Source organism: Myxocyprinus asiaticus, chromosome 48 (genome assembly GCF_019703515.2).
Source record: "Myxocyprinus asiaticus isolate MX2 ecotype Aquarium Trade chromosome 48, UBuf_Myxa_2, whole genome shotgun sequence".
NCBI classification, from domain to species: Eukaryota; Metazoa; Chordata; class Actinopteri; order Cypriniformes; family Catostomidae; genus Myxocyprinus; species Myxocyprinus asiaticus.
This window is the reverse complement of record NC_059391.1, coordinates 16,096,838-16,123,607: the sequence shown is the minus strand read 5'-3', so window position 1 is coordinate 16,123,607 and position 26,770 is coordinate 16,096,838. Positions and strand designations below refer to the sequence as shown.

At 36.3% G+C, this 26,770-nt stretch overlaps 1 pseudogene; it reads left to right on the top strand.

Annotated features, from left to right (window-relative positions):
• Nucleotides 1-424: 424 nt before the first annotated feature.
• Nucleotides 425-16,073, top strand: LOC127437187 (glutaminase liver isoform, mitochondrial-like; annotated as a pseudogene).
• The last annotated feature ends 10,697 nt before the right edge of the window (nucleotides 16,074-26,770 follow it).

The window sequence follows — 26,770 nt, the reverse complement described above, 5'->3', positions numbered from 1 at the left end:
ACTACTACTACTAATAATAATAATAATAATAATTAAAATAGGTTTATAATTATTATTATTAAAACTGCCTGGGTTTCTCTTGTGTATTTGGTTCTCCTTTTTTGAAACAGTGTACAATAATACTACTAATAATTATTATTATTTTTATTTTGATTATATATTTTATTCTTATTATTATTATTACCTACTTGTGGTAGTAGTAGTATTTTCTCTTGTGTATTTGTAATAATAATAATTCATAATAAGTAATAATAATAATTTATATATATATATATATATATATATATATATATATATATATATATATATATATATATATATATATTATTATTTTTTTTTTTTTTATCCCCTTTTATCCCAATTTGGAATGCCCAATTCCCACTACTTAGTAGGTCCTCGTGGTGGCGCGGTTACTCATCTCAATCCGGGTGGCGGAGGACAAGTCTCAGTTGCCTCTGCTTCTGAGACCATCAGTCTGCACATCTTATCACATGGCTCATTGTGCATGACACCATGGAGACTCACAGCATGTGGAGGCTCATGCTACTCTCCGCAATCCACGTACAACTTACCACACGCCCCATTGAGTGCGAGAATCACTAATCGCACACCTTGGATTCACTCAGCACACCCTGGATTCGAACTCGCGACTCCAAGGGTGGTAGTCAGCGTCAATACTCGCTGAGCTACCCAGGCCCCCAATAATTGTTGTTATTAATTATATTATTTACTTAATATTTAATAATATCAATATTAGTAATAATAATAACAATAATACTTATTATCATTATTGTCAACAGGAGTTGCCTTCTTGTAGTAGTAATAATAGTATTTTCTTTTGTGTAATTGGTTCTCCTTTTTTGTTACAGGGTATCCCTTTCCAGAATAGAAATCCCTCCTCCAAAATGCAGTTAAGTTCCTCCTATATTTAGCCAGCTAAAAACTGGCTGTTCACACTGAGACAGGCTCAAACTTTTTTTCTGATGGCGTGCACAGCTGCCAAAGACACACATGCAGAGTCTCCAGATGTCAGACAAACACAGCACTTGGATTTCTTAAAACTCACTGATGATTGGAAGTTTTATCATGGAGAACAACTTAAGCCAAGAAACTGAGAAAAATCCTTATCTGTGGTAAGTTTTCCTTTTGAACATACAGAGGTCAATTCTTTTTCTTTCAAATGTGCAAAGGCTGAACCATTAACGCAATCTGTTCTTCCATGCAAGAGTTGCAAGGCAGATTAAATAAATATTGTGGCTTAAGTACACTCTTTAATGGGCTTGAAATTAATTAAATTAAAATAGTTAAAAATATATTGTCATCAGGCACATATTGGACACAGCTTTGAGCTGAGCAGACAACGGATGGCTGTGTCAGAACTCACTAAGATGTTTCTCACGGCTAAACTGCTTTTCATGACTGGGCTTGTCTCTAAAGAGACAATCATACTTTGATTCCAACGTTATTTCAGTATATCCACAAACAAAAGTTACCTCTCAGAAATCCCATGTGTAGCATATATGTAGTAGTGCTCATAATGCCTAAAGGCAAGTTCCCTTCTGAAAACAATTAAAATCTTAAAATAGTCTAAGCTGGTTTGCTAGTTTTAGACACATTTTAGGAGTTTTGGGCCAGCTAAGACCAACAAACAACCTTAGGCTGGTATAAACTGGTAAAAACCTACTTTTTAAGCTCATGCATACTTGTATACTTCTGGTAATGCATACTTGAAAAGTAACATACACTTTCTAAATAATAATAATAATAATAAAACACTTATGGGAGCAGATACTATTTTTCTTTCTAGTTTTCAGAAAACACCATCTCTTAGACGCAAATGGAGAAAACGTTATGGAGGTCTGGATGGTAACAAACTACTGGAACCAAAAAAGGAGGAGGACACCAGAGGTAGACATGCAAAAGATTGCAAGAGTGTATAATTTAGAACCATTTTTGTGGCTGTGCACTTTCAGTGGCCTCAGTTGTTAGGGACAGGGATGGTTTTGTAAGTTCTCATTTAAAGGCTTGTGGTCTGCATCTCTATAAAAAATGTGCAGAGGCAGTGGGTGTGTTTTGGAAAGAAGTGATGTGGCCTTTGTTTTTAGTGTGACTGAATTACACATCAACAATATAAATCCTTAAAATCTTTGTTACATAGTTTCCTCTTTTTCTGACATTGATTCATTTATTTCTAAACAGATTAAAATCATATTTCAGTCTAGAAACATCGATTGCATTAGCACTAATGTCCAAAGATTTTTTTCTAATCATCATGTCCGCAGAGAGCTGATGACATATTATGAATGAAAAGATTTTTAAGTGCATTGTAACTTAAAGAAAGTTTGTTCTACACATTATAACACTCAAGCTATGAATAAAGTCCTTTACAAACTTTTGAACCTTTGGACAGTGATAGACCTAATAGGTCCTGACATTGTTTTGTAAACAATATTTATTTTATGTGGGTTTCCTTTTAAAGAAACCTGATTCAATTACTTAGTTTCACCCTAAGGGAAGGGAAGGACAGTCTGCATAACTTTGTCTGGTGTGTACCACCCCAACAGGGCAGAAAATCAACTTCCTGAGAAGAGGAGGATGTCTATAATATATTTTTATTTTTATTTCATACACAATACCTAAAATCTTTGATGCAAAATCTACGATCTGTGATCCCTCACTATTCTAAAGTACCCTGTTGGCAGGGTTGGGAGGGTTACTTTTGAAATGTATTCCACTACAGATTACAGAATACATGCTGTAAAATGTAATTTGTAACGTATTCCATTAGATTACTCAAGGTCAGTAACGTATTCTGAATACTTTGGATTACTTCTTCAGCACTGGTAGATTTTTTCACTTGTTTTGACTATAAAAACTCTGCCAGAACAGTAAGACAAAATACACATGTTAAAAATACTTTCTCTGAAAAACTTAAATATCTTATGCAGTGTTGTTTCTAAAACAAGATTAATCAAATTGATCTTGTTTTAAGGATTTTTAGATATTTTTACAGGAAAACAATACAAAAATTATTATCAAGAATACGATTTTTGCCCTAATATCAAAGGTCTTACTAGAAAAAAAGAAATTATGATCCAATGTGAATTTTCTTGATAAAAAATGATGATCGTGCCTGGTAACATGTGCATGTAAAATGGTTAGAAATAGCATTTTGGCTTAGCGTAAAGCTGACAATTTACACAAGGTTTATTTCTGTTTCTTCTGCTCCAAACTTACTTCAAACTTACTTCTCTGTCTGCTCGTATGAATGTAACACATCATAAGAAAGTGTTTCACTGCTGTTCAAATGCACTTTGAATCGCATCATTTATATGTATAAAATTTTCCATCTGAAAGGACTAAATATTAAATGAAACAAATGACAATAAAATGCAAAGTAATCTCTTCAGTAATCAAAATACTTTTTGAATGTAACTGTATTCTAATTACCAATCATTTAAATTGTAACTGTAGTGGAATACAGTTACTTATATTTTGTATTTTAAATACGTAATCTCGTTACATGTATTCCATTACTCCCCAACACTGCCTGTTGGTACAAAAAATTGTTTACATATCTTTGTGCTCTACATGCTGTTGCCATTCTGTAAATATGTATATGCATATTTGTATAAGATTTAAAATTGAAGATTGTAAGTAAAACAATTTTTTGAAAAACAAAACAAAAACAAGAATGTAAGATTACCATCCTATAGCACCATAGTTTCATATGTTTTCGCTCTCAACTCCAAAAATTTTATTGTGTGGTATTTGCTGAGGTTTTGGGCAAAGAGGACAACACAACATAAACAGTATCTTATACCTCTCAGAAATTTTATGTGCTAGATTCTAAAATAGCCTCATGTATATTCTTTGCTGAGGCAATGCTTAACTTAAATTTGAAAATCCCTTTTGAATCTTGCTCTCACAAATAAGCATTAATCTTAATCTTTAAACCTCTCTCAAGAGTCAGCAAAGGAAGAACTTTCTCATCCTGGATTTTTATCCCCCCAACTCGTTCAGAGAATGGAGAGATGACAGATGCCCTCGAAAAGAGGAATGCCGACCCTGTGAAGTTTACTGCAACTCAGGTACAAGCTAGGTCCTGTATTGCTTCCTTAACCACACCCTCACATACACAGTACACTATAAAGCAAAGCAGAAACTACAGTATAATGACCACCATGGGGGCAGAAATTATGACCACTATTATTAAAAAGACCGAGCAGTACAATTAGTAACAGAAAAAGTGGGCGGGCACTGTTGCGCTCTATTTGAAAAAAAAAAAAAAAAAAAAAATAATATATATATATATATATATATATATATATATATATATATATATATATATATATATATATATATATATACATATATATATATATTTCTTTTTTTTCTTTTTTTTTTCTTTTTTTGCAATTCCGTTTGATGATGCTAGTAGCACAGAAATTACACAGTTAAGCTTTAAAAATACCTTAAAGGTTCAGTTGACATTTGCAAAAATGCTGTTTTAATTTAATCACAGAGGAACATTGTGTTGGACGTAATGAACTTAGTGGCATATGCCTGTGCAAAGGCAATAAGCAGATAATAAGTTAATATGTACTTCACCTGTAATAAAATCCCTGCCCTCCAGACGTTGTTTCATCTCACATTTGTTAGCTGCCATGCTGACATGAGAGGGCAATATGTCTCAATATGTTTCCCTGTAGTGCTAAGCACCTGCAATTAGTTAAACATCAAAGACGTGTCTGGCACCAACATTAAGGACCGTTTACTGCATATGTTGTATTTCATCAGGCTTCAAAAGGCGTAAAAAAAACCACTCAGATAAGCTAATTCAAACATGGAATAACATAAAAAAGCAAGTTCTATTTTGGTTAAATCAAACAAGAAAATATTAAAAATAAAAATCTGAATAGTGTATGATAATAATTAACACGGTTTGCTTTATGGTACATTTATAGTAGGTACTGTATATAGTGCTATATTTAGATAAATATTCACAATCAAACTCTCAATACATTGTTTTTATGTTACTAGGAAACAAAAGCCCCTGCAGGGAACATTCCACAATCAGTGCCAATAAATACCTTTCCATCCCAGAGGCCAGTCAATTACGTTCCTCCAGGCTCCACAGGTGAACGGAGCAAAGTAAAACAATATGTGCACTTATCTCCAGTGGCACACATTTCTACCTACTGTTCAATCCCTGTCACCTTCATGTACATTTGTACTTTGTTCCTTTTGTTTAAACTATTAATAAAAAACTTTAATCATTTTAATTAAAGCCAGTTCTGTTCTGTAGGCTTGTCATCTTTTATAAGCAATGGAAACACAAAGAGAGAAGTACCAGAGGACAAAGCCAGCCAACTGTGGCAAAACTTGGGCAGACAAGAGCCCCAAAAGGTTATTTTAAGAAAAAAGTGTGAGTCTCAAACATACATTGAAATACATATATAAGGGCAGCATTTGTTTAATACATATGCAATGGACCCTCTTCACATTTCCGGGTTTGGAATGTGGAAGTAAACTACAGCAGGGTAAACTTCTATAGAGGGAGATGGTAGCATATCTTTGATATTCCTTATGTAAATTTGGCTCATAACAGATTACGCTTTATTCAATAAACTCTATATTGCGCTATAACCGTCTGAGGAAAGCAGACCGTAAACTACATAACGACTACAGTATATAGCACTTAGAACCGGCTAGCAAGAGCTGGATTACTCCAGGAATATTGCATTCAGTAGACATTTTGTGGGCATGTTTGCGGCATTGCCTGATTTTCATAATTCCTTTAGTAAATCAGGAACTAAACCAGCAAATAAACAAATAAATTGCGTTTTTACCGTATGCATTTAATTCTAAGAAATTCCCTGTGATTACTTTTCAAATGGTATATAGTTCCAGCTTTTCAGTTTTGTGTGCAATGTGCATCAGACAGTCAGAAGGGTCATCTAAAGCTGACTTTAGATTTACAAGGACTTTATTGACTTTATATATACTTTCCAAACTGCTTTCTCAAAAGGGCTACAGATGTGCTCTTTGGTAGTTTTTCCTCTGGGGGAAGAGTCAACACCAATCAGTTTTTTGAGGTACTTCAGTCAACAATAATTGAAATTTATCAATGCCTAATATAACTTTATTGATGTGGGGTGTAACATCTGTTTGTTCTTTGGTAGGCTCTGTGGAGCTCAGGAATCATTCGAACAGATCCACGTATTAAGGACTGCTACAGCCTGATGCAAAAACTGCAGGAAGCAGATGGAACAGTTGACAGAAGCACCTTTCACAGGCCAGATGGGATCTTGATATCTAGAGTCAGGGGCGTCATGCACCTATTTATTTTGAGGGGGCACCAAGCTTAATTGGATTTTTAATTGACAAATTTTAGACATGTGAATTAAGATTTCCACCACAGACATTCTTTTTTACGTGCTATAATCTTTTAATTTAATAATCAATGGTACATGTACATTTTTGGAGTTCAAATAATCCAATCAAAATAATCTTGGCTCAAAAACAGGGTGTTTACCCCCTTAGTCTGAATGGGCATGACGCCTCTGTCTAGAGTCTAATTTAGAGCATCTTAAAGAAATAATTCATCCAAAAATGAAAACTGTGACATTGTGTTATTCACCCTCGTGTCATTTTGTGTTCCAAAGAAGACAGAAAGTCATACGGGTTTTGAACAACATGACGATGAGTACATGATGGCTCAATTTTCATGTTTGGGTGAACTATCCTTTTAAATAACTTAGTAAAATGCCCCTACTCTTTTGTGTTACTAATACTGTATGATTCCCTTCTGGTCATCTTGCAGGTGTGTGACTGGCTTTTTGTCTTTTGTCCTGAAGGCATTACAGGGAAGATTTGTCATTCCAGATTTCTCAACCTTTGCAGAGGGAACACAAAAGCTGTTCATTAAATGTAAACAGCTGTCTTCTGTAAAGTGCGTCAAATCTGCATCTATTGTTGTTGCTATTTTAATAGAACAGTCTAATGGAAGAGATGCTCAAAAATGCATTAAGGTAGCATGGATTATTTTCTAATTGATTGTTTTTAAGAAAAATATCACAAAATGACTCACATCCTGTGTATCTCTGAATAGTAGAAATAAAATGTAAAAGAAAGGATCACAAAATGGGGGATTTCAATCTGTACAGTGGATGGACAGAGGTACTGAGATCCCTCCATTTTCTTTTCTCAAATTAACATCAGTCCATTTTATACACTAAGCACATGCTCCAGAGAAGCTGTTAGTATGGTTATATTTGTGTTGGCTTGGTATAACCAACAAACTTTTTATTGTACATATGCACCTATAATCATAAGGCAAAATAATGCATGACCAAAGAAGGTAACACTTTATTATGATGGTCCAAAATAGATATTTAACTGACTATAAGTGACTTATCAACTGACTTGCTATAGCTAGTAAACAGTGTTTCAACAAACATTCTGTAGACTTTCAGTAGCCTGTATATAGATCTTTATTAATGACCTACTTACATTATTGTTGAGAACATCAGATCATTAAAAGGTCATTAATAGAGATCTATATACAGGCTACTTAAAGTCTACTGAATGTTTGTTGAAACACTGATTACTAGCTATAGCAAGCCAGTTGATAAGTCACTTATAGTCAGTTAAATATCTATTTGGGACCATCAAAATAAAGTGTTACCACAACTTTAGGATTTCATTAAATAATGTAAAACTAGTTGGCCAAGAGGTAGTGACTTTTATTAGTGATGAAGTGGACCTGGGTTTAAATCTTGACAAATTTCTAATTTTTTTTTTTTCCAAATCCGATTCCAAGCTGAATTACAACTTGACAGCCAGTGAACACCAAGCATTTCCGTTCAATGTGAAATAACAATTTTTGACATTTTGGTAATAGCTCCTTTTATGTTCCATGGGAAAAAAGTCATTCAAGTCTCAAGCGACATGAAAGTGGGTAGATAATGACACAGTTTTTCAGTTGAAAAAGGTGCGACTCGGTTAGACTGACCATGTGAATTTCTGCCACAGTTTTAGACGAATACTTTTGACCAAAGATCTGACTGTAATTTCTCCTAGAGCTTTCATGCTATATCCACCAAATTTGGCACAGTATTCAGGCCATTGTGACTTAGTAGGCTTTTTTTTTCTAAATTGGACTGTGCGATCACCCCAGAACACCTTAACAACCACTGAGCATCACTCTAGAAACCACCAAAAGCATCTTCATAACCGTCTAGCTCCCGCATAGCTTTCAACCTTCAAATCTCTTTCTTTAATATGCCAAAGTATTCAAACTAAGTCCTAAATAACCTTCAGACTTCAAGGCTTTTTTTTTTTTTTTTTTTTTTAACTTTCAAGCTAGGCTTTTTTGAGCCAACATCCAAAGTTGTCTTGATTAACTTTTCAAGTTATTACTAGAATTCCTCTTTCAGCACTCAAATTTAATTATATGTCCAAGAATGCATGCAATACTTAGTCACACCTGCATGTGGAAGTTTAGTTGAGATGCTCTTGTTTGTTTTGGACCCTAGACTTTCTCTAGGAGACTGGGCAGAACCTTGTGTTCTTGAAGAGATATCTTGGCCTCTCATATATGGTCTTGCAGTGGACCAGCATGGTGCTGACTATGTGCACAGATTTCTGTGAATGGAGGAATACTCCAAATATGAGTCACTTTTTACCCTGACCAAGCAAGGTAAACTCTGTCAGTTCATTCCACACATTGCACTACCTTGATTTAGGCCTGGCTTTGGACTCAAAGTTTGATGTTCAGTTCAAAGACTTTTTAATATTCACTTCAAAGTTTTTTAGGCTCAGCAAGCGCTTCTCTAAACTTGTGTTACAAACCTCTTCTGGTTGCAGGTGTACCACATAGTCCACTGATTGAGACAGGATCCATTATCAGCAGCTCTTTATTACAGGTAGCATTTGTTAACAGCAAAAGCAATATTCACAAAATTTACTAGAAAAAAAAAATCCTTTTATTGACGTTTTTTTGTCATAAAACAGCTGGCAACCAGATCAGTCACGCAGGAAGAAGAAAAGTATGAGTCTGTAAGCTTAACTTTTATAGTTAGCAGTGATGTTTGATTGAAAATAAGAAAAACAAGCAATCAGTTTTAATCTTACAGGTTTTAAATATCATCAGAAGACTTTGTAACAAAGAGCACTCAAACTTAAACTGCACAAGGTATGTTATCTACATTTTGTGAAAATTGATTTTCAAATTGTGTCTATTTGGTGATGATTGTGACTGTCAGCTGTGCTGTTGCAGCAATCAAAATCTGCGAAAGACATTATTCGAGTACACGCCCTTTCATTTTACCTGCAAGTTCAGGATAATTCCCTGTAGGATTAAAAATATTTCTACATTTAAATGTGTCTGCTGAACTCATCTGTTTTTGGTGACTAAATCATTCCAGTGCTTTCCAGAAGGTGTGGGGATCAATGCCACGTTGGATTTACTCTTACAGGTATTTCATTTTACATTCTAGATTCTTTATACAGGTGAATTTAGAATGAAATGTTAATTTTGCACATCTCAGTGTTTATCGACTGAAGTCACTTGCGAGTCTGGAGCAGCACTGGCGGCGACTTTAGCTAATGGGGGTCTGTGCCCTTTGTCTGGTGATCAAGAACTGTCTCCTCAAGCTGTCCGCAGCACACTTACCATGATGCAAGTTGCTGGCATGAATGATTATTCCAGAACTTTCCATTTCAGGTTGAGTTCTTTGAAATGCTGCAGTGTTTTGCGACTAAGCTTGTAAATAATGAGTCATATTTTTATATATAATGCAGGTTTAAGATCCGTTCCATTTAATTTCAGCAAATCTACTCCTACATCTCTAAGAGGATTGTTCAAATAATTAATTTGCTCCCCTCTTTCAAGTTACTAATTAACTTGGCCCCTGCCCTGCCATGTTAATTAACAATAATGGTAATGATAGTCAATAATGAATAGCAGAGGAGGTGTCCATAAATTGAGTAATACTTCATCTGTGAGAATTATGTATTCCCCTACTGCCTTCTAATGGAGAGGTCTAGGTTTCTTTATATTATCTGTGATTATGTCCTACAAAGGCAACTTCTCAATTATAAATGTGCATCATTCATAATAGCTGTATATTTAGGTTGGATAATTATATTAAATTTTATTCTGCAATGCAGACATCTGTGCCTGCCAAGTCCAGTCGGTCTGGTGTGGTGCTAATGGTGGTACTGGGAGTTCTGGGACTCATGTGCTGGTTTCCAATGGAAATTCCTTGAGGGGCGTCTATTTCTGTGAGGTAAATGCAGTACGCACAGTTTCAAAGAGTTCGGTTAAGCTTGATTTGCTTGCATGGTTGCTAATAATCTTCTGTTTTGTCAAAGGAACTGGTTTCAACCTTCCAGCTGCACAGTTTTGACATCAGGACTCCCTTTAGACAGGTGCTCTCCTACAAAAGTTGGAAAGTGGAATCAGAGGTCTAGTTAGATATTTTAGTACTTTTTAAATAATTAATGAAAATTAGTGATGCTGTTGGAGGTAAAGATATATTTCTCTCTTGAATTACAGGGATACCAAATCATGAATGTCCTTTTGGCTGCTTATAGAGGGGACGTAGTGTCTTTGCGCAGGTAGGGTCACCAGGATGCATTCATAATAACATGTATTTTCCCAATATTGAGAACATCAGCAAAACATGTCATGTGTTCACTTGGGACTTGTATTTGTGATCTGCGTTTAGTCACAGCAAGCACTGTGTGATAAACGCAAATATCTGTGGAACAGTAAGGCAAATCTCTCGAAACCCGTCAAGAGGATGAGAACATGTCTGGGTCATATTTCACAGAAAAAATTAAAATAAAAAAAGAAATAAGAAATAATATTTTGCATCATGAAATTGAAGCCTTTTTTATTATTATTTTTGGACAATTATTTGTAATGTGAAAAAATCGTATTCCCTTTATTGTGATGGGGAAAATAATTATATATTATTTAAATGTAAAATTATTTATTATGAATGGGTTAATATTTATTTTATTTATTTAAAGTTAATTATTTATTAAAAGTATTTATAAATCATGGTATTAATTTTTTTACTGCCTTTAATTTATGTTGATTTAAATAAAAAACAAAATAGTTTTTTTATTTATTTACTGTAATACAATACAAATTACTCTTTTGCAAAGTAATTACGTTTTTTTTTTTTTTTTTTAGTGGGGTTAATGCTTCATTGTGATGTAAATACTGTCAGAAAATATTAATAATCCTAAAACAGGTTTCATTTTCTTTATGCAATATATTAATATATATATATAAAGTATATTTCTCACCTTCCTACACCTTTGTCCCTAAATGTATATGGTAAACTACATTTAAAACAAGAAGAGATGAGGAGTTTATTCCACTTTCATAGGTACCTTCTGTCAGGAGCAGATGTGAATGCTGTGGATTATGATGGACGATCAGCATTGCACGTTGCAGCCTCAGAGGGACATCTAGACGTCATCAAGTTCCTGGTGGAGAATGCAAACGCCAACTGCACACTCAAGGACAGGTGATGTTATGAAGTTGTGCATGATAAGACAATTATGTTGTAAGCATGTAGCCTTTCTGAAATCATTAGAACTAATCTGTGTTCTGGTTCATTGATATTCACAGGTGGGATAACACAGCCTTACTGGAGGCTATGAGATGCAATCAAGACCCTGCCATCCAACTTCTGAAGAAATACACTGATTATGAAAAGAGTTTATGATCACATTATTAATACATTGGGTGCATAAACTAAAGGGATTGTTTACCCAAAAAAGAAAACATGTTGTTCCAATCCTATGAGACTTTCTTTCCTCTGTGGAACATAAAATAAGGAGAATGTTTGCCTCAGACACCATTTACTTTCATTGCATCTTTTTCCCATATTGAAAGTGAATGGTGATTGTGGCTAACATTCTGCCTAATCTATTATTTTGTGTTTACAGAAGAAAAAAAATGCAATATTGGGTTGGAACAACATAATGACAGTATTGTTATCATTTGGTGAACTATCCGTTGAATAGCCTCATTTTTATATTTGCATTCAAGGTACGCATAAAACTAATAATATTCAAATGAAGAGGAGGTTACTTTTCTACTTGGGTAGAAAATGTTAGTCTGTATAGCGGGCAACTGTCCCAGTCAACCACTCATTCCTTATTAGAAATAATTGAAAGAGAAAGAAATCTTTTATTCTCACTAAATGCTTGAACAGGTTGCATGTGTTTACTGTTTCAACACTCTAACATGAATGTATGAATGTGCCACATAATCCTGAAGATGGAAGTGTTTGTGTAGTTCAACCAGCAGATCTTAGCAACACTTAAGTCATGGGTTTGATTTCCAGGGAACACGCATTATTATGCATACTAATAAAATATATATCTTGGCTTTAATGCACTGTATATTGCTTTGGATTAAATAGTCTTTCAAATGAATAAATGTAAATGGATATTTGAATTTCAAATGAAAGCAATCACTGCTCATATTCTGTTATGTAGCCTAGCTATTCAGGGAAATAAAACTGTTGAGATGTCGTTATAGGCTAACACTAGTTGTGCATGAAAGTGAAATTTTTGCAGTAGACACATTGCATTAATCGAGTGACCTTTAGGAGCTGCAGGGTGTCAGTACAGCCCCACCAAACAAATCTAGGTAATGTCCCAAGGTGCAAATAACAGTAGACACGGACAGAAGAGGGCGAAGAGCTGTGTGCACTCACGAGGAGTGATAGTACACAACTGCATACTGAACCATCCCGACACGCGTGTTCATATTGAACATTGCAGGTCCAAGTATGAGGATGTTAGTGGCCGGACTGAAGAAACAGTTTCACAAAGCGAGTCGGGTAATGCGAAACTTTCGTCCGATGAATCAAATCGTGTTCGAGTCATTTCTTTAAATTGATTCAGCACTGAGAACAAACATGCATGATTTAATGCGCCCTTTAAAATAGTTTAAATACTCTCGCTACGTTTGTTGACGGCGTGGATGTTGTAGCTAATCTTTCTCAGTGCGTCACTATTCAGGCTAAAATAAAAGTGTGTTCAGAAGCACTAAGCAATGACAGTCATATAGCATTAAAAATACCCTTAAAATCTCCAAAAATAGGTACAGAGCTGTAAGTTATTTGCAAGAGTTTTCTAAATTGTTTAAAAGTATATAAATGTTTGAAATGATCTCAGAACTCATTTCATAAAGCAATAATTTTCGCGTTGTGCTTAAAACCTGGTAAAATCACATTAATGCACGGACTCGAGTGGCTTATTGCATTATAAAACAGCGACAACAGCAGTTTGATAAAAGACTCCAATTTTTAATAGCACTTGTCATTTCATTTCTTAAAATTAAATACTGTAAATCTTAAAAAATAAAATAAAATAAAAAATCACAGTGAGTTACAATGAGGCACTAATGGAAGTGAATGGGGCCAATCCATAAACGTTAAAATATTCACCTTTTCAAAAGTATAGCCAAAAGACGGAAACAATATCCATGTTAAAATGGTTTTAGTGTGATAAAATCACTGAATAACCTTTTCTGTATAGAGTTATATCCAATTTTACAACTTCATTCCCATGGCAACGTAGCCTATTCATTGTAAACCCTAGAAGGAAAACTCAAAATCTTTACAGCTCAAATAATACACAAGTTTTAACAGAAGAATTCATATAAGTAAAATCACAAGCATCATATTTCTGCCTTTTAAACCCTCCAAAAATTTGCCCCATTGACTTTCATTGTAAGCGCTTCGCTGTAACCTTGATTTTTGCTTCTTTTTTTTTCTTTTTTTTTTTGAAGAAAAGGAGGGATGAGTCGAAATCAACATTATGCCACAAATGCTGTCAGATAATCTTAACTTGTATTGCACCTGAAATATTCCTTTTAATAAACATAGGTGCTGTAAGCGGTTTTTGCTGTTCTGGAACTTCACCTTCGTCAAATTAGCCATGCCCCCTCTTTCCAAAACCCGGAACTCCAAAGACACAGGCACACACACAAGCACACTAGAGACAGTTGTTTTGGACTAAATAGAGGGCGGTGGGGTCTCCCTGAGCATTTTGTGGAAGCAGGACACTGTACCGGCACTTATACGAGCATATATGGACTGCCCTGTGAACGTGCACAGTGATCGACTGGCAGAAAGTCTTCTGATTGGCTAAACAAATGATCTGACATCTTGTACCCTGCTGTTTACCAAGCCTAGGGCTGTTACAGAGACAGATGTGATATTTCATGGCACCTATTTCAGTGATATCTGACAGGTAATAGAGGCGTTTTCTGCATGTCATTTCCTAAAAAAAACTTACTGCACCTTTAATATTTTTTTTTATTTTTTTATGTAGTAACCGTTTTATACAAGTAATAAGGCACTCAAGGCTGTGCCATATTGTGAATATAGTCATGGCTGAATGGGTTACTCCACTGTAACAGTGTGACTGTATCTGCAATATAGCATGGCCTCTTGTACCTTATTGCGTGTCTATATTTGCAATACAGCACGACCTCTCGTACCTTATTGCGTGACTATATTTGCAATATAGCACGACCTCTCGTACATTATTGCGTGACTATATTTGCAATATAGCACAGCCTCTCGTACCTTATTGCGTGACTATATATGCAATATAGCGCTGCCTCTCGTACCTTATTGCGTGACTATATTTGCAATATAGCGCTGCCTCTCGTACCTTATTGCGTGACTATATTTGCAATATAGCATGGCCTCTCATACCTTATTGCTTAAACGTTAAAATGTGTGCATTTATAGACATTCACATTCAGCTAATCCAATCAGAATTCAGGGTCGGACTCGGAACTATCTGCTTTAGAATGTGAAATTGCAGTACTGGCTCACTAGAAGTCTGGTGCTCAGCTCCCTCACGTAATCAAACTTGGCCCCCTCACCTTTTGTTGCTGTTATCAGGCCTGTTGGGTTGAATCACTGCAGAGTTGAGGTGAGCAATAAGAAGCTAGGCATTAGCTGACAAGAAAGCTAGTGAGACGCATACACACTATCATAATTTTTGTTTACAGTGTTATTAGGTACAGTTTAGTTTCCAAGCCACTAAGTATTTATATTGAAAAAGTTTCCAAGGTCACATTTTTTCTAGTCATTCGGGGCAGTATGAATCCTCTTAGTGTTGTGGAAGCACTGGCCAAAGCACTGACCTTGATATACAGTTTGGCTTACATACTAGAGGAAACAGGTGCTCAATCATCACAGTGTGTTAAAAATGGCAAGGCGTGTGGATTTCCTGGTTTTGTTTGGAAATGTATCTCTGGTTCACCTGAATAGTGTTGTGATCAACCTCTCATTCTCAAGTTATCATGTAAAGATTGCAATTAAACCATTAAGTACATTATGATCCAAGTCTTTTTGTTCGTAAAACCATTTATATTATAGTTATGAAGAGTTATGTAGTTGGACTGTGTCATATACAGATAGTTAAACAAAATTTAAGGTTCAAAACAAGGTAAGCTCATTTGTGACAGCATTTGTGATGTAACATTGTTTGCAACAACAACAAAAAAAGTATTTCAACTTGTCCCTCCTTTTCTTTAAAACAAAAATACAATAAAATGTGGGTTTCAGTGAGGCACTTACAATGGAAGTCATTGGGGCCAATCTGTAAACATTAAAATACTCTCTGTTGCAAAAGTGTAGCCACAAAACATACACAATATGTGTGTTTAAGTGTGATAAAATCGCTTACTTACCATTTCTGTGTAAAGTTGTATATCCAGTTACGTTACCATGATGTTTTGATGATATGTGATGACATGATGTGTTTTTGGTAATCAACATTATGCCACAAATGCTGTTGATTGAGCTTAACTTGTATTAAACCTGGAGTCTTCTTTTAAGACTTTTGATTGAAGTCACCTACTAAGTATGGTCAACTCTTTAATTTCCTTTCTGTATACAAGTTCCAAGCTGATCCCAGCACATTCTTTTTTTTTTTTTTTTTTTTAAATATTTATTTTTTTATGCTGAGATATTGATCCAACAAATAGGTTGTTTCTTTTTACCTCTTTGTTTATTCTTACAGTTGCTAAAGGAAAAGATCAGTGGGGTTGAAGGGACAAAGCTGGATGAGGAATTCCTCAATATGGAAAGGGTATGAATATCATTATCATCTAAATAAAGAAAAACATTTTTACTTTGAAATATACAGTAAAGGACTTGGATGCAACAAAATGCATTTTTGTTATGTATTTTATTGGTTGCTTTATTGTAGAAAACAGATATTACTCACAAATTGATTCTCGACCTTGTTCCAAAAACAATAGGATATCTTCAGCCAAACCCAGGTATTATTTCATAAAAACTTTTTTAAAGGTTATTCTTCAAGGTTTAGTTAATATGATTTTTTTTTTTTTAATCGTGCAATTATTGTTGACTTCTAGCGTACAGAGCAAAACTCAGCATGCTTAATACAGTCTCCAGAATATGCAGGCAGGTGAAGGCTGTTGGCTATCCACAGACTGAGGGCATTCTTGGAGGTTGCATGCTCCACTATGGCAGTAAGCTTGGAGTTGAGTCTGGTTTTGGTATGTGGGAGACAACGAATGAAACAGGAATAAGATTTTTGATTATAGATTTTAAAGTAGCAGTTTTGATGTTGATATAACTGCAGGTTTTGCTCTGATTTAAATGGGAGAGGCGTTGAAACAAGTAGCACAGGCAAGAGACTGTATGGATGTCAGAGTGAAGCAAACCTTTATTGATCCTCTGCAGTCACTACAGGACAAAGAGCTGAAGGAAATTGGGGTATGTATGGGGTCATTATGTTGTTAAATGAGCATAATAAAACTATGCTAAACTTGAATTCCTCTCTGGGTTAATTCAAAAAGTTGAGATTACCTGTATTTTCCAGATGAATTTTTTTCCTACAACATACAAATTGCAGGGACAGTTAGCCTGGAAAGAAGTGTGGTTGGGTGCTTTCCTCAAAACATGCTTTTATGTCAGGGCAGGTTGTGCTTATCAGGATTTTGAACCCCTAGGAGATTATAATGGAACTGTAGGACATTTTTTTTATACTTTTATGTAAAATGAATTACAATACATTCATGGTATACATCTTAGTTATCAGTTTTTGTGTACCCTGGGAATTGAACCCATGAAATTGGGATTGCTAGTGCCTGGAATAAAGATTGTTAAATTAAATTACAACATTAAAAAATACTACAATATACAACTACAAATTGTTTTAGATCTTCAAACGAGATCTAACATAAAACAAAGGCAACATGTGTAAACACAAAATACAGTTTTCAAATATATATATATATATTTTTCTCTAGAAGAAATTTCAAGGCACATCTTCCGGTCCCAGAAAGTTAAAAAGCCTTTATTCAGATCATGGCGATCACAATACAAACATTAAAATGACAAAAACACTGCACACTGATGCATTTCGGCCTTCCTCAGAATGTGTCAGGTAGAAATGAGTCGCAGGTGAAAGTGAGTCAGCTTCACGGATGGAGTTGGGAAGGGCATTCCACCAACATGGTATGATGAAACCGAAAGTCCGGGAAAGTGTTTTGGTGACTTTTTGTGTTGGTACAACAAGGCGCTGTTCCTTAGCTGACCGCAGGCTTCTGGTGGGAATGTAGCTCTGCAGAAAGGATTTTAGGTATGCTGGAGCAGACCCAGTGACTGTTTTGTATGCCATTATCAGAGCCTTGAATTTGATACGTGCATCTACTGGCAGCCAGTGAAGAGAGACAAGGAGTGGTGTAACATGCACTCTCTTTGGTTCATTAAAGACCAGACATGCTGCTGCATTCTAGATCATTTGCAGGGGTCTAATTGCGCATGCAGGGAGGCCTGCCATGAGAGCGTTACAGTAGTTCAGTTTAGTTATGACAAATGACTGAACAAGAAGATATGTGTCATGCTCAGAGAGGAAGGGTTTTATGTTCCTGATATTGTAGAGTTTAAATCTACATGATCGTGATGTCTTTGAGATGTGGTCTGTGAAATTTAGTTGGTTATCGATGGTTACCCCTAGATTTCTGACAGTTTTGGAAGGCGTTACTTTAGTTGAACCCAGCTGCAAGGTGATGTTGTGTTCAACAGCAGGGTTGGCTGGAAAGACAAGGAGTTCAGTCTTGGCTGGGTTAAGTTGCAGATGGTGTTCCTTCATCCAGGCCGAGATGTCTGCCAAACAGGCAGAGATTCGAGCAGTCACTGTGGGGTCGTTGGGCTGTAAAGATAAATAGAGCTGTGTGTCATCGGCGTAGCAGTGGTAAGAGAAACCATGTGCCTGAATGATGGGTCCCAGTGATGTTGTGTATATAGAGAAGAGAAGTGGCCTAAGCATTGAGCCCTGAGGTACCCCAGTAAGTAGCTGATGTGACTTGGATGCCTCACCTCTCCAGGCTACCTTGAAGGACCTGAGAGATAGGAATTAAACCAGTCAAGCACAGTTCCTGTGATGCCCAGAGTAGAGACTGTGTCAAAGGCTGCAGAAAGGTCCAGTAGAATCAGGACGGATGATCTTTATCCAGCTTTCGCCTGTCTCAGCGACTCAGTGACAGACAGCAAGGCAGTCTCAGTGGAGTGTCCACTTTTGTAGCCTGACTGATTGTCATCCAGCAGCTTGTTCTGTGAGAGATAGGCAGAGATCTGATTGAAAACAGCCTTTTCAAGTGTTTTCGCCATGAATGGGATGAGAGAGACTGGTCTGTAGTGTTCTACTTATGTGGGGTTAAGTGCAGGTTTTTTCAGCAGCGGGGTTACTCGAGCCTGCTTAAATGTAGTGGGAAAAATGCCTGTAAGCAGAGATGTGTTCATTATGTGTGTGAGTGCAGGTAGGATGGATGGAGAGATGGCCTGGAGAAGGTGGGAATGAATGGGGTCAAGGGAACAGGTGGTGGGATGGATGGAATGTAGGAGTTTAGAGACCTCAGTGTCAGTCAGAGGAGAGAACATAGAGACAGAAGAGCTGCATACAGTAGGCGGGTGTTTGACAGTGTGTGGTGCTGAAAATGTATTGCTGATGGCTGTAACCTTATTAGTAAAAAATGTGGTGAAGGCATCTGCTGTCAGTGATGTGTCAAGCAGTGGAGAGGTAGGACAGAGAAGCGTGGTGAATGTTCTATACATGCTGCGAGTGTCTGTGGTGCTGTTGATCTTGTTCTGGTAATAGAAAGTTTTTGCAGATTTAACATTATCTGAAAAAGTTGCAAGCAGAGACTAATACTTACCCAGATCTGCTGGATCTTTAGATTTCCGCCATCTCTTCTCAGCCACCCTGATGTCAGTCCGATGTTCACAAATGACGTCAGAGAGCCAGGGGCTGAGTGGTGTCATACGTGCTGGCCTAGAGGTGAGAGGACAGATGCTGTCTAGACAGGTTGTTAAAGCAGAGCTTAGTGTGTCTGTGGCCAGGGTGGAAAATATGTTTTGCGTGGGAAGAGAGGTAGAGACAGTAGTGGAAAGGCGTGAGGGTGAAAGAGAACAGAGGTTATGGTGAAAGGAAACCAAAGGCATAGTCTGTTTTAATATAGATGGGAGAGTTATGTTGAATTGAACAAAGTAGTGATCAGAGACATGTAAAGGAGTAACAAGAATATTTGAGTTGGTACAGTTACATGTAAAAATGAGGTCCAGCTGGTTGCCCGATCTGTGAGTTGCTGAAATGCTTAGTCTTTCCAAGTCAAACGAAACCAGAAGAGCATAAAGTTCAGTGGCCTAGGGCTTGTCTTGGTGTATGTTGAAATCTCCAAGAACCACAAGTGGCCTACCATCTTCCAGGAAGGAGGACAGCAGGACAGCCAACTCCTCGAGAAAGTTTGCCAGCTGACCTAGAGGGCGATAGACGACAACAACATGGATTTTTGTGGGTTGCATTGTAGTAATGGCATGGAATTCAAAAGAAGTATTGTTACATAGAGAGGAGTGTGGTGAAAATGTCCAGTTGTTTTGAATGAGCAAACCTGTTCCCCCACCACTACCGGTATGTCAAGGGGTGTGAGAGGAGAAGGGGGAAAAATACTTTTTCACACAGGCCCAGTTGGTATTGGATAACTTTTTTGCTTCAATATATAACATTATCATTTAAAAACTGTATTTTGTGTTTACTCAGATTGCTTTTGTTTTATGTTGAAACCTGATGTTGGAATTATTGTGATGTTGTTGTGTTTGTATTGTTTTTACTTGTATTCTTATCTCCTGACACTCAACACAAAAATAATTGAAATGCATGCATTTTGTATAAAAAAAAGAAATTTTGTACTGAATTAAGAACTTACCACCTTTTTCTGATTGTCAGTACCATTTAAGAAAACTTGAAGGCCGGCATCTAGATTTTGACTATAAGAAGATTTGTAAAGGCAAGATTGTGGACTCTGGTATAAAGAAGGCTTTCGAAAAGTTTGAAGAATCCAAAGATCTGGCTGAGAGAGGAATGTTTAACCTCTTAGAGAAAGATGTAAGCCAAAATAACATGATGTTTTTCTTTGTCCACCAAATACAGTTCTTTTGTTACCATACTTAAAATACTGCTTTAAGAGCATTTGTATATTTTTTGTTTTATCTGTTTTCCAGTGCATTGTTGATGGAATTTATTGTGTTTAAAGTAGAACGGGTGCAATACCTCTCAGGTCTAATAGAAGCAGTAATAGATTACCACCGGCAGTCATGCCAGATTCTAGAAAATCTCAGGAGCAGTTTGCAGACCAGGTCAAAATCATGACTTGTTCATAGACCTCAACTCATATTATTTAAGAATTTTTTTATTTGATTACGGTGCCCTGTAATTGTGTCCCTGTGTATAGGATAACAGATGTAAGCAATTGGCCCAAAAGGGAATTTGCATCAAAATCAGATGTGAGCACAATGTGCTACACGGATGTTTATGGATTTTCCACTTGCTCATCAGGACAGTCATCAGGTGTAGTGTTTAGTTTTTCTCTTATTTAGACTGAAAGAGTCTTGGTACACGTCAGTGCTTTTTGTCTGAAATACTCTTATTATGTACCACAGCTACTGAGGTTTGAGTGAAAACTGTAAGTAATTTTAAATTCAAACAGTTACCACACAGCTATTATATTTTAATAGACAGTTGGAAGGCCACCAGTTAGGTTGCTACTACTGTCTTTCAGTGTTACTTTGCCAGATGCTCCTGTTGTGGTTCACCCCCCTGACAAGGTAGCCATGAAAACCCAATCTACAGTAAATCCAACCATCAACTTTGAGTAAACTAATTTTGACACTTAAGCAGATGTCTAGAAATGGCCGCCCCTTTGAGAGTGTACAGTGGAGGTAATTTGGACTCTTAGCCACACTTAAAAATGTCATTGCATTATGTAAAAAAATATAAAATCCAAGTGACATCGTATTGCACATATTATCACAAGATATTGCATTAGATCTTTTATCAACTTCTTTTTTAGTAATTATGACAGGTTTTATACTCCTTTTAGAATGTATTTTTTTTTAAATCTATTTTTATTGATGGAAGTATTGATTGAACTGAGATTATATCAGGCCATATATGGGGGGCACTCCCTGCGGGAAAAAAAAAAAAAAAAAAAAGCTAAATAATATTTACATAATAAATTAATAACCACTTACTAGATCTGAGCAAAATGTCATTTTAAAGCCTAGAATCTGTACTTTACAATACATATAGCTGATTTTACCAATTCTTAATTAATGCTTTTTAATTTGCTCACAAATAAGAACTGTTTCGTTCATATCATTTGCAAATTTGTTATCACAACAATTATATTCAGGGTTGGTAAAACCATAAAAACTATATATATGGTATATATATGTAAATATATTATTTATTGTTGGAAAGGTCTCAATTAGTAGAATGCAGTGAGCAAATTTGTTTTACTCAGAGGTCAAACTGCAGTGAGGATTAGTGTATGAAATTCCCACTGACACACATGTTGGATAATAAACAGAAGTGTCTTTTTTACTTCCTGAAACATACATATAACATATCGTAACTTACTGCAGACTATCCCGAATCAAATGAGCCCAAACACAACATAATATGATTAGTAGATCTTGAAATATCTTGAAATAAGTGTGTACATGGAAAGACGATGCACAAAAGGGCGCTCAACACACATTGTGTGTGTGTGTGTGTGTGTGTGTGTGTGTGTGGGCAGGTTTAAGTGGTTTACGAGGACTTTTGTTTAGGTTACAAACTGGTAATTACAAGGGTATTATGCTATAAATGTGGTTTATGAGGACATTTCAAGTGTCCCCATAATTTAAATTGCTTAAAAAAACACACTAAACGATGTTTTATTGAAAATGTAAAAATGCAGAAAGTTTTTTGTGAGGGTTAGGTTTAGGGGTAGGGTTAGGGTTAGGGGATAGAATCTATAGTTTGTACAGTTTAAAAATCATTATGTCTATGGAGAGTACTCATAATGATAGCTGCACCAACGTGTGTGTGTGTGTGTATGTGTGTGTGTGTGTGTGTGTGTGTGTGTGTGCGCGCATGTCCAAGGACTTTGTGTGTCAAACACACATCCACAGATGTGCTCATGTAAAGGATTGGGATGCTTCTGAACACTTAATATTTCTGTATTTTGTAGCTAATCCATTCATTTCCAACAGCCAGTCATTTTTAACCGGGAACACAACAAGTATAACAAAGTGAAATTAAACCCCAAAATTTTTTTAGAAAATGGTCCAAATATGTTAACAAAGTAAAATAATTTTATTCCAGTTGGATTAAGTACAAAAAAAGTGTAAGAACAAAAAAATCTGTCCATGTCAAAATGACCAGAACACAACATAAGGATTTTTTTTTTTCTCCCCTTTTCTCCCCAATTTGGAATGTCCGATTCCTAAGTCCTCGTGGTGGTGTAGTGACTCGCCTCAACCCGGGTGGCGGAGGACGAATCTCAATTACCTCCACGTCTGAGACCGTCAATCCGCGCATCTTTTCACGTGGCATGTTGAGCGCGTTACCGCGAAGACGTAGCGCGTGTGGAGGCTTCACGCTATTCTCTGCGGCATCCACGCACAACTCACCATGCACCCGACCGTGAGCGAGAACCACATTATAGTGACCATGAGGAGATTACCCCATGTGACTCTGCCCTCCCCAGCAACTGGGCCAATTTGGTTGCTTAGGAGACCTGGCTGGAGTCACTCAGCACGCCCTGGATTTGAACTTGTGACTCCAGGTGTGGTACATTTACATTTACATTTATGCATTTGGCAGACGCTTTTATCCAATGCGACTTACAGTGCACTTATTACAGGGACAATGCCCCTGGAGCAACCTGGAGTTAAGTGCCTTGCTCAAGGACACAATGGTGATGGCTGTGAGGATTGAACCAGCAACCTTCTGATTACCAGTTATGTGCTTTAGCCCACTGCACCACCATCAATACTCGCTGAGCTACCCAGGCCCTAGAACACAACATAAGGATTAAAAGAAAGATACCAAAGCAAACTATATAATGTTCAAAGTTAAGACAAACGTATTTGGACATTTTCTTGCTGTCAAACTTAGTGAAATTAACTACACTTGTGTTTACTCTAATTCATTGAAAAAAAAGAAAATTGAAGTTAGTTCTGCGAAAAGGTCTAGCATTGTTTGTTTGCAGATGCCACTTGGTATAATATTTTGTATCTAATGCAATAAAATTTATACTTTTAAGTGTGGTGTAATTTTCCAAAAACTTTTTCTCATTGTATAGAAGTTGACTCTTTATGAACATTACCACTTCAAGGATAAAGTTAAATTTATACTAAATGTTGGGATGTGTCCATGTGTGCCAGATGATAGTGGTTCCCTGTTGGATCAGCCTTGCTGTCATGCACTTTACAATTTCCAGCCAGACAACCAGGGAGAGCTGAGCTTTAAGGAAGTTGACATAATCATTCTGACCAACCAGATAGATGTGAACTGGCACGAGGGTATGCTCAGAGGGGAGTCTGGCTTCTTTCCTATAAACTACGTCAAAGTCCTTGTATCTCTGCCAAAATGACAGCAGGAAGACTTTGCAGCTGGACAGCATTAGCTATTGCGGGTTTTGGAGATTCAGAAAATTAGATTTTTTTGATGAAGGTTAATGAAGAATATCAGAGCCCTTGCTGTATTATCTGGGTTATCACTATGCGAAGTCATGTACCTAGACTGTGTATTCCTCTGTTTCATTCATTTTTTACAAATCGTTAAACGCAATGTAAATTGGAGCACTGCTATATTAAATGTATATTATATCATAAATATCCTCAATATGTTCATACTATAAATGTTGATTTTAATGTTATATAATCATATGCAATGATAGGACTACTGGGTGATCCATATTTAACCCCAAATCATTAAAAAAAAATTATATTTTGCATAAAGAAAATTAAGCCTACATTTAGGAATATAAATATTTTAGTGACCTAACACATCCAGGAGTTTTACTTTTACTATTACCATTTTTATTCACTGATGATTCTTATTACCCTAACACAGTAATTTAATACTAGGTTTAAATTTTAATCTGTGAAAATGAAAGGCAGTAGGGAGTATGATGTATAAATACTTTACAATTAGGTCCGTAGCTGGTGGGGTGAAAGGTGGTAATGATTCTAGTGACCCACATGTCCAGGGGGGCCCACAACAAATTCTAAACTGTATTTTTATTAGGAAAGGGATCCAGAGCAATATACAGTCAGGGGACCCAGAATACCTTGCTACGATACCTTGCTAATATATATATATATATATATATATATATATATATATATATATATATATATATATATATATACACACTGGATAGCTGGTCATAGTAGTGATGCACTAAATCTACACTTTGCTGGAGAAGCGTCCGCCATTGTAGTTTTGAATGTCTCGCGCGTTGTTATGAAGTACTTGCGCGCATGCCTATAGACTGAACTCTCTAAATTATTCAATAAACTCTGCTCATTTTTACCATCAATTCGTCTCCTGCCTTCTGTATTCCCCCTGCTGACTCTTGGGCTGGTAGGAGAGTAAGTTACCATAAAAAGCTGTTGATGTTGACTGGTTTTGGATATCAGACAGAACTCTGATATATGGATATCTTCTGATGGAGAGAGAGGTCTTGTGTACACTGGATCTAACATGCATTTTCACTGCCTCATGTTTTCATATGCTAAGCATATCATTGAATACTGTACATGGCATCACATCTCTGTCTATAGGTTATATACATAAGCGGTGGGTGAATGAATTGCATGGTAAAGGTACATCAAATAAAATTAAGTAAATAAATATATAAATAACATTTAAAATACCAATGCATTTTTCCCATCTGAATCCATACATTAATTTCAAGATTTTCAAATAGCAGGTTCTGCCTACTGTACAATGTTCACTCTCCATATAAAACACTCCAAATGAATAAATTGTTGATTATTGTTATTTGCATAGACACCCGTATTCATATTCATATTGATGCCTATCAATCCATCATTCTTTATAAAACACGTAAAACACGAGCGTATGTCGTCATCGTTTTCATAAATTCGCGTTTTTGTATGTTTACACGGAGACGATAACGGCGTCGTTTTCAAAAACTTGCACTTTGAAACCCGTTTTCAAAAGTTTGTGTTTTCAGGCCCCAAAACGCCGTTGTTGTGTAAACGAACAGCCAAAACGCATAAAAAGTTTTCTGTTTTTAACTGAAAATGTTGTCGTGTAAATGGCCCTTTAAACTTCTTAATAGAGTTCTCATCAAAAATCCTCCATGTGCAGCAATGACAGCTTTGCAGATCCTTGGCATTCTAGCTGTCAGTTTGTCCAGATACTCTGGTGACATTTCACCCCACACTTCCTGTAGCACTTGCCATAGATATGGCTGTCTTGTCGGGCACTTCTCACGCACCTTACAGTCTAGCTGATCCCACAAATACTCAATGGGGTTAAGATCCATAACACTCTTTTCCAATTATCTGTTGTTCAATGTCTGTGTTTCTTTGCCCACTCTAACCTTTTCTTTTTGTTTTTCTGTTTCAAAAGTGGCTTTTTCTTTGCAATTCTTCTCATAAGGCCTGCACCCCTGAGTCTTCTGTTTACTGTTGTACATGAAACTAGTGTTGAGCGGGTAGAATTCAATGAAGCTGTCAGCTGAGGACATGTGAGGCATCTATTTCTCAAACTAGAGACTCTGATGTACTTATCCTCTTGTTTAGTTGTACATCTGGCCTTCCACATCTCTTTCTGTCCTTGTTAGAGTCAGTTGTCCTTTGTCTTTGAAGACTGTAGTGTACACCTTTGTATGAAATCTTCAGTTTTTTGGCAATTTCAAGCATTGTACGGCCTTCATTCCTCAAAACAATGATTGACTGATGAGTTTCTAGAGAAAGCTGTTTCTTTTTTGCCATTTTTGACCTAATATTGACCTTAAGACATGCCAGTCTATTGCATACTGTCGCAACTCAAAAACAAACACAAAAACAATGTTTAGCTTCATTTTACGAACCAAATAGCTTTCAACTGTGTTTGATATAATGGCATGTGATTTTCAAGTACCAAATTAGCAATTTAGCATGATTACTCAAGGATAAAGTGTTGAAGTGATGGCTGCAGGAAATGGGGCCTGTCTAGATTTGATCATAAATGACTTCTTTCAAATAGTGATGGTGCTGTTTTTTACATCAGTACTGTCCTGACTATACTTTGTGATCAGTTGAATGCCACTTTGGTGAATTAAAGTACCAATTTCCTTCCGAAACAGCAAAATCTGTACATTATTACAAACACTTGGCCG